The sequence below is a fragment of the Scyliorhinus torazame genome, chromosome 6 (assembly GCF_047496885.1).
Source record: "Scyliorhinus torazame isolate Kashiwa2021f chromosome 6, sScyTor2.1, whole genome shotgun sequence".
Taxonomy (NCBI): domain Eukaryota; kingdom Metazoa; phylum Chordata; class Chondrichthyes; order Carcharhiniformes; family Scyliorhinidae; genus Scyliorhinus; species Scyliorhinus torazame.
The window spans coordinates 27,326,503-27,338,820 of NC_092712.1; the positions used below are offsets into that span (position 1 = coordinate 27,326,503).

Consider the following 12,318-nt stretch of genomic DNA (forward strand, 5'->3'; position numbering starts at 1 on the left):
GACATTCCGAATTCTCCCTCCGTGTACCCAAACAGGCGCCGGAATGTGGGGATTTTCACAGTAACTTCATTGCAGTGTTAATGTGAGTCTACTTGTGACAATAATAAAGATTATTATTATTATAAAAACGTTATCACAAGAATCCTGCCTCGGTGCCTCCTCCCAGAGCTGAAGAGCTCCTCCCTGAGTCTCAATGTGGCATCCGCCCGTCAAGAGGCGCAATGGGTATGACCTGTGCGGTGGCTCGAGACAGAGCCTGGCAGCTTCCAGTAGTCAACAAAGGGGTTTATTGATGAAAGACAAAGGCAGTTAAGTGCCAGACACAGAGCATAATCTAACAGGTCTCAACACTTCGCCTCCCAGAGCCAGCGCAAACTACCCATTGGCCAGGGCTCGCACTCTCCCGCGCGATTGGTCCTGAGCCAGTCATGTGGTCTTTGGAACCCACCCCTTTAAACGGGCCACCCTACCACAATCTTCATCGCGCAACAAATCCATCAAAAGTGCAGGGAGCAGCACTAACCCGAGTACATTGTCTTCTTTGATCTTAGACATAGTCATAGACATAGAATTTACAGCGCACAAAGAGGCATTCGGCCCATCGAGTCCACACCAGAAAGACCAACCCACCCTATCCCACACCTCCACCCTATCCCACACCTCCACCCTATCCCCTACCTCCACCCTATCCCCCACCTCCACCCTATCCCCCACCTCCACCCTATCCCCCACCTCCGCCCTATCCCACACCTCCGCCCTATCCCACACCTCCGCCCTATCCCCCACCTCCTCCCTATCCCCCACCTCCACCCTATCCCCCACCTCCTCCCTATCCCCCACCTCCCACCCTATCCCATACCTCCTCCCTATCCCCTACCTCCACCCTATCCCCCACCTCCACCCTATCCCCACCTCCACCCTATCCCCCACCTCCACCCTATCCCCCACCTCCACCCTATCCCCCACCTCCACCCTATCCCCCACCTCCTCCCTATCCCCCACCTCCGCCCTATCCCACACCTCCTCCCTATCCCCCACCTCCACCCTATCCCCCACCTCCACCCTATCCCCCACCTCCGCCCTATCCCACACCTCCTCCCTATCCCCCACCTCCACCCCTATCCCCCACCTCCGCCCTATCCCACACCTCCGCCCTATCCCACACCTCCGCCCTATCCCCCACCTCCGCCCTATCCCACACCTCCGCCCTATCCCACACCTCCGCCCTATCCCACACCTCCGCCCTATCCCCCACCTCCTCCCTATCCCACACCTCCTCCCTATCCCACACCTCCACCCTATCCCACACCTCCTCCCTATCCCCCACCTCCACCCTATCCCATACCTCCTCCCTGTCCCCTACCTCCACCCTATCCCCCACCTCCACCCTATCCCCCACCTCCACCCTATCCCCCACCTCCACCCTATCCCCCACCTCCTCCCTATCCCCCACCTCCGCCCTATCCCACACCTCCTCCCTATCCCCCACCTCCACCCTATCCCACACCTCCACCCTATCCCCCACCTCCGCCCTATCCCACACCTCCTCCCTATCCCCCACCTCCACCCTATCCCCCACCTCCACCCTATCCCACACCTCCACCCTATCCCCCACCTCCACCCTATCCCACACCTCCTCCCTATCCCACATCTCCTCCCTATCCCACACCTCCTCCCTATCCCCCACCTCCACCCTATCCCACATCTCCTCCCTCTCCCCACACCTCCACCCTATCCCACACCTCCTCCCTATCCCACACCTCCTCCCTATCCCACACCTCCACCCTATCCCACATCTCCTCCCTATCCCACACCTCCTCCCTATCCCACACCTCCACCCTATCCCACATCTCCTCCCTATCCCCACACCTCCACCCTATCCCACACCTCCTCCCTATCCCACACCTCCTCCCTATCCCACACCTCCTCCCTATCCCACACCTCCACCCTATCCCACATCTCCTCCCTATCCCACAACCCAGAATCCTCACCTAACCTTTCTGGACACTAAGGGCAATTTATCACGGCCAATCCACCTAACCTGCACATATTTGGACTGTGGGAGGAAACCGGAGCACCAGAAGGAAACCCACGCAGACACGGGGAGAACGTGCAGACTCCGCACAGACTCTGACCCTCGCCAACGGATCCACTATAGTCCCAATACCGGTGCAAACTGGGGTCAAACAGGGCTGTGTTATTGCACAAACGCTCTTCTCCATCTTCTTTACTGAACCACTCCACCCCATCACCAGGGAGGTTTCTACCAAGTGGAACTAACCTAAAGGACAAGTGGGAAACTATTCAATCTCCAACGCCTTCAGACCAAAATCAAGACCACCCTAACTTCTTCATCGAGCTGCAGTACGCAGGTGACACCTACATGTTCACACTCTGAGACCGAGCTACAAACCATCATTGATGCATTCACCGGGGCACATGAGAGAATGGGCCTCAGACTAAACATTGGGAATACAAGGGTTCTCTACCAGCCCAGCAATGCCACACAACCGTGCCCCCGACCATCAAGATCCACGGTGAGCCCCTGGACAATAGGACCATTTCCCATACCTCCGGAGCCTCCTCCCGGTGCGAGCAGATATTGACGATGAAATCCGACGTTGACTCCAATGTGCCACCGCAGACTTTGGACGTCTGGGGAACAGAGTTTTCGAAGATCGAGACCTCAAGTCCAGCACCAAGCTCATGGTCAACAGGGGAATCGTGTAGCGCCTTCGGGCTCCTCAAATGTGTGAGCACACGTAGCCGTGTAACTGACCCATTCAGCCCTCGCACGTTCCACGTGACCAGCCTGATTAGGGGGCTCCTTGCCCCCCCCACCCTGCCCCCACCCTGCCAATCAGCCGGACCCTCTTTTAAGCCAGCCCCCTGCCTGCGTCATGTGACTCTCCAGGCCCTCCCTCAGATGTCTGCCGCCGTCTCCCCCTTCCCAGCCGCACCACACACCCATGTCAGCAACCTCCCCCCCCCAACTGCACCCTCAAACAAAGAAACAACCCCATTCTGACTCCCCCCCACCCCATGCCTTCCTCCTGGCAACCCCCCCCCCCCCACTTCACTCCGTTAACTAGCCCGCCCCAGTTAGCATTGTGGCCCCCGCCCAAGGCCACTGTCTTTCCCTCACTTCTCCAGTCCACCCAACCCTCCCAACAAAGAGAACAAAAGGAACACTCAGCATCATTGCTCCCCTGTCAAAGCCCAACCCAAATGTCCCAACCCATGCACTTTACAATGGACACCAAGCTCCTCTCCAAATTTCCATGTCCTCACACTCTTCCCAGTCCATGGTCCCTCATAAAGTCCATCGCCTCCTCCGACAAGTCAAAATAAAACTCCTCTTCTGGTGTGTCACCCACAAGCGGGCAGGGAATAAAACCCCAAACTTCACTCAATTCTTAAAGAGGGCATCCTTTACCCAGTTGAACCCAGCCCGCTGCTTCGCCAGCTCCACACCCAGGTCCTGGTAGACCCGCAGCTCATTCCCTTTCCAGGTGCATTTCCTGCTTTGCCTCGCCCATCTCAGAATTGTTTCCTTGTCCAAAACTCGATGCAGCCTCACCACCACCGCCCTGAGTGGCTCCCTCCACCTGCGGCCTCCTCCTGTGTGCCTGATCCACCTTGAGGGACTGGACGAAGGCCCCTGCCCCAACAACCTCTCCAGCATGCTCATCACACACTTGGCGGCCTCCGGTCCCTCCATGGCCTCAGGCACGCCAACAATCCTCAGATTCTGCCTCCTGGAGCGGTTCCCGAGGTCCTCCAATTTCTCTCTTCGCCTCTTCTGCCTCAAGCGGGTCAACTGCCTCTCCTGCTCCACCTTCTGGATCGCCAGGGCCTGCGCCTCCAGCCTCTGCTCCCCTCATTCAATCGCAGCTCTGAGCGGCTCCGCTGCCAGAACTTGTTGTCCGAAAACTCCACCAGCTGCTCCGCCGGTCACTGGGTAGGCAGCGCTGTCCCCTTGCCGTCCGCCATCTTCACCTATGGCGCACCACAAAAACCTTCCTGTTCCAGCTGCTCTCTCTTTCTCCCGGCACTTCTCGTCCGCTGATCCGTACTCCATCCTCCATCCTCACCAGAGCAGTATTACCTTCCAGGTGGGTGGGGGAAGGACCGAAAAATCCACCTCGAGCCGGGAGCCACCAAACGTGCGACCATTCACTCCATAGCCGCCACCGGAAGTCCTCCCCCCACTCACAATTCTGTACACCTCAATCAAGTCACCCCTCAGCCTTCTTTATTCCAAGGAAAATAACCCCAACCTCTCCAATCTCTCCTCGTAGCTGCAATTTTCCAGCCCTGCCAACTTTCTTGTAAACCTCCTCTGCACTGTCTCCAGGGCAATAACGTCCTTCCTGTAATGTGGTGACCAGAACTGCGCACAATACTCCAGTTGTGGCCTCTCCAGTGTTTTAGACAATTCCAACATTATATCCTTACTTTTATATTCTATACCCCTGCCATTGAAGGACAGCTTCCATATGGCGTCTTTACAACATTGATAATAATAATCTTTATTAGTGTCACAAGTAGGCTTACATTAACACTGCAATGACGTTACTGTGAAAATCCCTTCGTCGCCACACTCCGGCGCCTGTTCGGGTACACTGAGGGAGAATTCAGAATGTCCGATTCACCTAACAAGCACGTCTTTCTGGACTTGTGGGAGGAAACCGGAGCACCCGGAGGAAACCCACGCAGCCACGGGGAGAACGTGCCGACTCCGCACGGACAGAGACCCAAGCCGGGAATCGAACCTGGGTCCCTGGCGCTGTGAAGCAACAGTGCTAACCACTTTGCCTACTTGAACTGCTGCCTTTAGGGACCTGTGTACTTGTACACCAAGATCTCTCACTTCATCGACGCCTCTTAGTATATTCTCATTTATTGTGTACTCCCCAGAACTGTTATTTTTTATAAATGTTTTTAATTGGGTTTTTGAACAAAGTATATTTACAGTTATGGACACAGAATAAAATTTATCTACATAGAAGAGAAGAAAACGAAAGAAAAAGCAAACAAACTGGTACGATATTGTGCACTAGCTCAACAACAGCAATTCTGTACAGTTAGCAATATTATTTTTAACACATAAGTAGGCACCTGTTTGTGGGGGGGGGCGGTAGATATACATTTAGGTGCCGGAGAAACAATTACATTGGTTATGTCCAACACAGAGAGTGCAATCCTCGAGTGGGTCTGGTGTTGGTGTTGTCACTTGCTTCTCCCGGACGGATTCCGCTGCCGTTGTCGTCTCGCTCTCACCTCCGCTTCAGCCGTTCACCCGTCTTTCGCCTGCATTCTCCTTGTTCTCTGTCCCTGACTTTGCCAAGTTTGTTATCGTTTCCCGTGCCCTCCTTCCGGCTATCATTCCCCTGCCTCCCTCCCCCCTCTCTTGCTCCCCTCTATTGTTCCCCGTCTCCTCTCCCCCTCCCCCCCCCCCCTTCTTCCCCCTTCACCCCTCCCCTTCTCCTGTGGTTTGCCTTTCTTTTCTCTTAGGTTTAGCTGTGCGTCCCCCTCCCCGGTCTATCCCTCCCTCTCATGCTTTGGCTACTCTCCCCTGTTTCTTGGCTACCTGGCTATTCTTCTGCTTGTTCGTTGGCCACAAACAGGTCCCGGAACAATTGGGTGAATGGCTCCCACGTTCTGTGGAAGCCGCCGTCTGACCCTCGGATGGCGAATTTGATTTTCTCCATTTGGAGAGATTCCGAGAGGTCGGACAGCCAGTCTGCAGCTTTGGGTGGTGCTGCTGACCGCCAGCCGAACAGGATTCTACGGCGGGCGATCAGGGAGGCAAAGGCAAGGGCGTCCGCCCTCCTCCCCCAGAATAGATCTGGCTGGTCTGATACCCCAAAGACCGCCACTTTCGGACATGGCTCCACCCTCACCCCCACCACCTTGGACATTGCCTCGAAGGGTTATGGTGTTCGGGCCGGAAAGTGGAGCTGAGTCCACAAAGATCAGCCATGATCTCATTGAATGGCGGAGCAGGCTCGAGGGGCCAGATGGCCTACAACTCCTCCTAGTTCTTATGTTCTTATGTTAATATTTCACAGCGTTCCTCCTGAACTACTGTATCTGCACCATCCATTTCCTTTGTAAACACGGAGACAAAATATTCATTTAAAACCCTTCCAACAGCCTCTATAATAATAATCTTTGTTGTCACAAGTGGGCTTACGTTAACGCTGCAATGAAGTTACTGTGAAAATCCCCTCGTCGCCACACTCCGGTGCCTGTTCGGGTACACAGAGGGAGAATTCAGAATGTCCAATTCACCTAACAGCACGTCTTTCGGGACTTGTAGGAGGAAACCGGAGCACCCGGAGGAAACCCACGCAGACACGGGGAGGACGTGCAGACTCCGCACAGACAGTGACCCAAGCCGGGAATCGAACCTGGGACCCTGGCACTGTGAAGCAACAGTGCGAACCACTATGCTACTGTGCCGCCTCCATCTCTGCATCTACACATAGGTTCCCTTCTTCACCTCTGATAGGTCCCCCTTTTTCCCGAACTAATCTTTCACAATTAATAAATTGGTAAAACATCTTTGGATTTTCTATAACTTTACTTGCGAATCTTTTTCATGCCCTTGGCTAATAAAGGCAAGTATACCATATACCTCTGAACCACTGTATCCACCTGCTCTACTTGCCAACTTTTACCCACTTACTTAATCTTTAAAAAATAAAAATTTAAATGTAGAGTACCTAATTATTTTTTCCAATTAAGAGGCAATTTAGCGTGGCCAATCCACCTACCCTGCATATCTTTGGGTTGTGGGGATGAGACCCAAGCAGACACGGGGGGGGGGGGGAATGTGCAAACGCTGAATTTTCACCCTCCGGCGGCGGACATCTAGCTGTGAAGGGACCGCCAGATTGTGACACCTCCTGGACCAGCATTAAAACCCACCGAGGTGTGTGTAGCTGAGCTGATGGAGGGTGCAGAAGTCGACAGGAAACATACCTCCTGACACCTTTCTGGGCTGTGGCTGGGGTTGGAAAAGAAGTCCACTTCCTCTTCTTCCTCCCCTTGGTTTATTTTCTTCCTGGAGACACCTGCAAGTGATAAAGGTAAGGTAAAGGTAAAGTCACCATAGTCCCAGATGACCATAGGCTGCTTTCCCCTTTGAGGGGGGAGCTGACTGGTGGTGATTTAACCTGAAGGTCACCACACCTCAGGCGAGGGGCAAGGTAGAGAAGGCGGGGCCTTGATGGGTGATCTCAGCTGGTACGGGAATTGAACCCACGCTGCTGGCCTCGCTCTGCATCACAAACCAGCTGTCCAGCCCACTGAGCTAACCTGCCAGAGTGCCAGGCTGGCGGGGGAACTGCCCGGGTGACAGGCTGGCAGAGCCAACGTGCCCAGGTACCAGGTTGCCTGTGCCAAGATCGGGCTCGGGGCCACCTTGCTCTTAAGATCGAAAGATTGGGGCGTGATTTGAAAATGGCTCCCCTATCTGCGAGTCGTCGTCCTGCACCAGTGCAGGAAATGATGCAAATGCAGCCTCGGCAGGGTGTCCCCCACTGAGGCCAAATAAGGCAAAGTGCCGTTAAATAGCGGGGTCTTCCTCAGTGCTGCAGGCGCCAAGAAACACCCCGCTAAACATGTCCGAAACGGGACTCGTTTCTATCCCGTTAAATCGTGCCCACAGTGAATAGCTGGGGGTCTCAGAATTGATCCTTGCGATACCCACTAGTCACTGCCTGCCATTTGGAAAAAGACTCATTTATTCATACCCTTTATTTCCTGTCTGCCAACCAGTCTTCTATCCATCTCAATACACTTCCCCCAATCCCATACGCTTTAATTTTACACGTTAATCTGTGATGTGGGACTTTGTCAAAACCCTTCTGAAAATCCAAATCAACCACATCCACTGCCTCTCCCCCTCCATCCCATAATAACCCTACTAGTTACAGCCTCAACGAATTCCAATAGATTTGTCAAGCATGGTTTCCCCTTCATCAATCCACACTGAGTCTGTCCGATCCTGCTCTGCTATTATATTTTGTACAATGGATTCTAGAATTTTCCCCGCTATCGACGTCAGGCTGACTGGTCTACAATTCTTTCTTTTCTCTCAAGCTTCCTTTTTATTTATTTTTAAAAAAATGTTTATTCAAATTTTTCCAACAAAGTTTTTAACAAACAAACCCTCCCCCATAACGAAAAGAAGAAAGAACACAAACCCCACAATTAAAAATAATAAACTACTTATACATTGGGTTTCTCCCGCATATATTAACCCCCCATATAACATTCCAAAGTACCCTTGTGGAAACCCCCCCTCACCCGCCCAAATACCCCCCCGAAAGAGACACCCCCCTCCCCTCCCCCCCTGGGTTGCTGCTGACCTCCTCCTAGTGCTCCACGAGATAGTCTAGGAACGGTTGCCACCGCCTGAAGAACCCCTGCACAGACCCTCGTGAGGGAAACTGTATCCTCTCCAGCTTAATGAACCCTGCCATGTCATTTAGCCAGGCCTCCACGCTGGGGGGCTTCGCGTCCTTCCATAATAGCAAGATCCTCCGCCGGGCTACCAGGGACGCAAAGGCCAGGATACCGGCCTCTCTCGTCTCCTGCACTCCCGGCTCGTCCGTTACCCCAAATAGTGCCACCCCCCCAACTCGGCTTGACCTGGACTTTCACCACCTTGGACATAGTCCTCGCGAAACCCCTCAAGAACCCATCCAGTGCCGGGCACGACCAGAACATGTGGAAGCTTCCTTTTCAAATAATGGAGTTACATTAGCTTCCCTCTGTAGCGCACAAAGACTCCGTGAGACGAATAGAGTGAAGTCGATGAGGCTTTATTAAGCGTGTCTGTTCCCCCGCAGCTCGATAGTAGAATGGCCTGCGGGGGAGGACTCCGGCTTCTTATACTCCGCCTTCAGGGCGGAGCTAGAGGTCAACGGCCAACCAGGACCCGGGATCTGTCAGCCAATGACATTAGGGCATCCAGTCCCACATGACCCCTAATACATACTACCACATTCACCCCTTGTCAAAAATGAACCCGGCGGGGTGATGCTTCGTATGGTGGTAAGGGTTTACAGGGCTGGTCCTGGGAGGAAAACATTCATATGGCAATACAGTATGTATAATTTTGTCCTGTTTCAACTATTTACAGAAGGTATCGGGAGAAAAGCAAAATGTTCTTGTGAAAAGTCCATATATTGATTTAGATCGACGCCACGAGTCGGTCGGGCGGTCTGGTCGTCCGTGTCGATCGCCTCGGCCCCGGTGGTGGTGGTGGTGCTTGTTCCGGTGTTGTCGTCTCCGGGGGCCTTACGGTTTCAGCTCGGGCTTTATTCTTGGTCGGGCCTGAGGGGAGGGGAACCGATCCTTCTGGGAAGGGGGCGGTCGCGGGGTGCGGCGGTGGCAGGAAGGGGGGGGTGTTGGGTGAATGGTGTCGGTGGGGGGTGTGTGTTGTCGGCGGGCGCCAGATCCCGCAGGGAGACCGTGTCCTGTCGGCCGTCGGGGTACTCCACGTAAGCGTACTGCGGGTTCGCGTGGAGGAGGTGAACCCTTTCGACCAACGGGTCCGCCTTGTGTGCCCGCACATGTTTTCGGAGCAAGATGGGTCCTGGGGCCGCCAGCCAGGTCGGCAGTGACGTTCCAGAGGAGGACTTGCTAGGGAAGACAAGGAGACGCTCATGAGGCGTTTGATTAGTGCTCGTACACAATAGCGACCGAATGGAGTGGAGAGCGTCCGGGAGGACCTCCTGCCACCGTGAGACTGGGAGGTCCCGAGACCGTAGGGCCAGTAGGACGGTCTTACAGACCGTGCCGTTCTCCCTCTCTACTTGCCCGTTCCCCCGGGGGTTGTAGCTGGTCGTCCTGCTTGAGGCTATGCCCTTGCTGAGCAGGAACTGGCGCAGCTCGTCACTCATGATGGAGGACCCCCTGTCGCTGTGGACGTATGCGGGGCAACCGAACAGTGTGAAGATGGTGTTCAAGGCTTTAATGACTGTGGCCGCGGTCATGTCAGAGCAGGGGATGGCGAATGGGAAGCGGGAGTATTCGTCCACCACATTACGGAAGTATGTGTTGCGGTCGGTGGAGGGGGGGGGCCCTTTGAAATCCAGACTAAGGCGTTCAAAGGGGCGGGAAGCCTTAATCAGGTGCGCACCATCCGGCCTGAAAAAATGCGGTTTGCATTCTGCGCAGATGTGGCAGTCCCTTGTGACTGTACGGACCTCCTCTAAAGAGTATGGGAGGTTGCGGGACTTGATAAAGTGGAAAAACCGAGTGACCCCCGTGTGGCAGAGGTACTCGTGGAGGATTTGGAGGCGGTTAATTTGTGCGTTGGCACATGTGCCACGGGATAGGGCATCGGACGGCTCGTTCAGCTTTCCGGGACGATACAAGATCTCGTAGTTGAAGGTGGAGAGTTCGATCCTCCACCTTAAGATCTTGTCGTTTTTGATTTTGCCCCGCTGTGCATTATCGAACATGAAGGCTACCGACCGTTGATCGGTGAGGAGAGTGAATCTCCTGCCGGCCAGGTAATGCCTCCAATGTCGCACAGCTTCCACTATGGCTTGGGCTTCCTTTTCCACTGAGGAGTGGCGGATTTCTGAAGCGTGGAGGGTTCGGGAGAAAAAGGCCACGGGTCTGCCCGCTTGGTTAAGGGTGGCCGCTAGAGCTACATCGGAGGCGTCGCTCTCGACCTGGAAGGGGAGGGACTCGTCGATGGCGCGCATCGTGGCCTTTGCGATATCCGCTTTGATGCGGCTGAAGGCCTGGCAAGCCTCTGTCGACAGAGGGAAGGTCGTGGTCTGTATTAGGGGGCGGGCCTTGTCTGCGTACTGGGGGACCCACTGGGCGTAGTATGAAAAAAACCCCAGGCAGCGTTTCAGGGCTTTTGAGCAGTGCGGGAGGGGAAATTCCATGAGGGCGCGCATACGTTCGGGGTCGGGGCCTATTATCCCATTGCGCACTACGTAGCCCAGAATGGCTAGCCGGTTGGTGGTAAAAACGCACTTGTCCTCGTTGTATGTGAGGTTCAAGGCTTTGGCGGTCTGGAGGAATTTTTGGAGGTTGGTGTCGTGGTCCTGCTGGTCGTGGCCGCAGATGGTTACATTGTCGAGATACGGGAACGTGGCCCGCAACCCATGTTGATCAACCATTCGGTCCATCTCCCGTTGGAAGACCGAGACCCCGTTTGTGACGCCAAATGGGACCCTTAGGAAATGGTATAATCGCCCGTCTGCCTCGAAGGCTGTGTACTTGCGGTCACTTGGGCGGATGGGGAGCTGATGGTAGGCGGACTTGAGGTCCACGGTGGAGAAGACTTTATATTGGGCAATCCGATTGACCATGTCGGATATGCGGGGGAGAGGGTACGCGTCTAGTTGTGTGTACCGGTTGATGGTCTGGCTATAGTCTATGACCATCCTTTGTTTCTCCCCTGTCTTCACTACTACCACCTGTGCTCTCCAGGGACTATTGCTGGCCTGGATTATGCCTTCCTTTAGTAGCCGCTGGACTTCGGACCGAATGAAGGTCCGGTTCTGGGCGCTGTACCGTCTGCTCCTAGTGGCGACGGGTTTGCAATCCGGGGTAAGGTTCGCAAACAAGGACGGGGGTTGCACCTTGAGGGTTGCGAGGCCGCAGATAGTGAGTGGGGGTATTGGGCCGCCGAATTTGAACGTAAGGCTCTGTAGATTGCACTGGAAATCTAATCCCAGTAGTGTGGGGGCGCAGAGTTGGGGAAGGACGTGTAGTTTGTAGTTTTTGAACTCCCTCCCCTGCACCGTTAGGGTAACTATGCAGAAACCTTTGATCTGTACGGAGTGGGATCCTGCAGCTAGGGAAATCTTTTGTGCGCTGGGATAGGTGGTCAAGGAACAGCGTCTTACCGTGTCAGGGTGGATAAAGCTCTCCGTGCTCCCGGAGTCGACTAGGCATGGTGTCTCGTGCCCGTTTATTAGCACCGTTGTCGTCGTCGTCTGGAGTGTCCGGGGCCGAGCTTGATCGAGCGTTATTGAAGCGAGACGTGGTGTAGTAGTGGAGCGTCTTCCTCGAACCTCGTGGAGCCGTCGACACTGGGGTCCGTTGTTGCCGTCCAAGATAGCGTCGGGGATGAACAAAATGGCTGCCCCCATACATCGCACATGGCTGGGGGGTCACAAGATGGTGGCGGGGGTGGACAAAATGGCCGCCCCCATGCGTCGTACAGGTCTGGGGTGGTCCAAGATGGCGGCGCCCTTCCTCCCCTCGTGGTGGCCGGGACCCAAAATGGCGGCGTCTGCGGGTCGCACATGGGGCGCTGGGGGGGTTGGTGAG

The 12,318-nt window shown here is 54.7% G+C and overlaps 1 long non-coding RNA gene across 1 annotated transcript in view; it reads right to left on the reverse strand.

The window, feature by feature from the left end:
• Positions 1-6,464: 6,464 nt before the first annotated feature.
• The window catches only part of LOC140425691 (uncharacterized), a 71,810-nt gene continuing 65,956 nt past the window's right edge, over positions 6,465-12,318 (reverse strand). Inside the window, exon 3 of the long non-coding RNA XR_011947922.1 lies at positions 6,465-7,082. This is a non-coding gene — a long non-coding RNA (uncharacterized lncRNA). The remainder of the gene's footprint in view (positions 7,083-12,318) is intronic.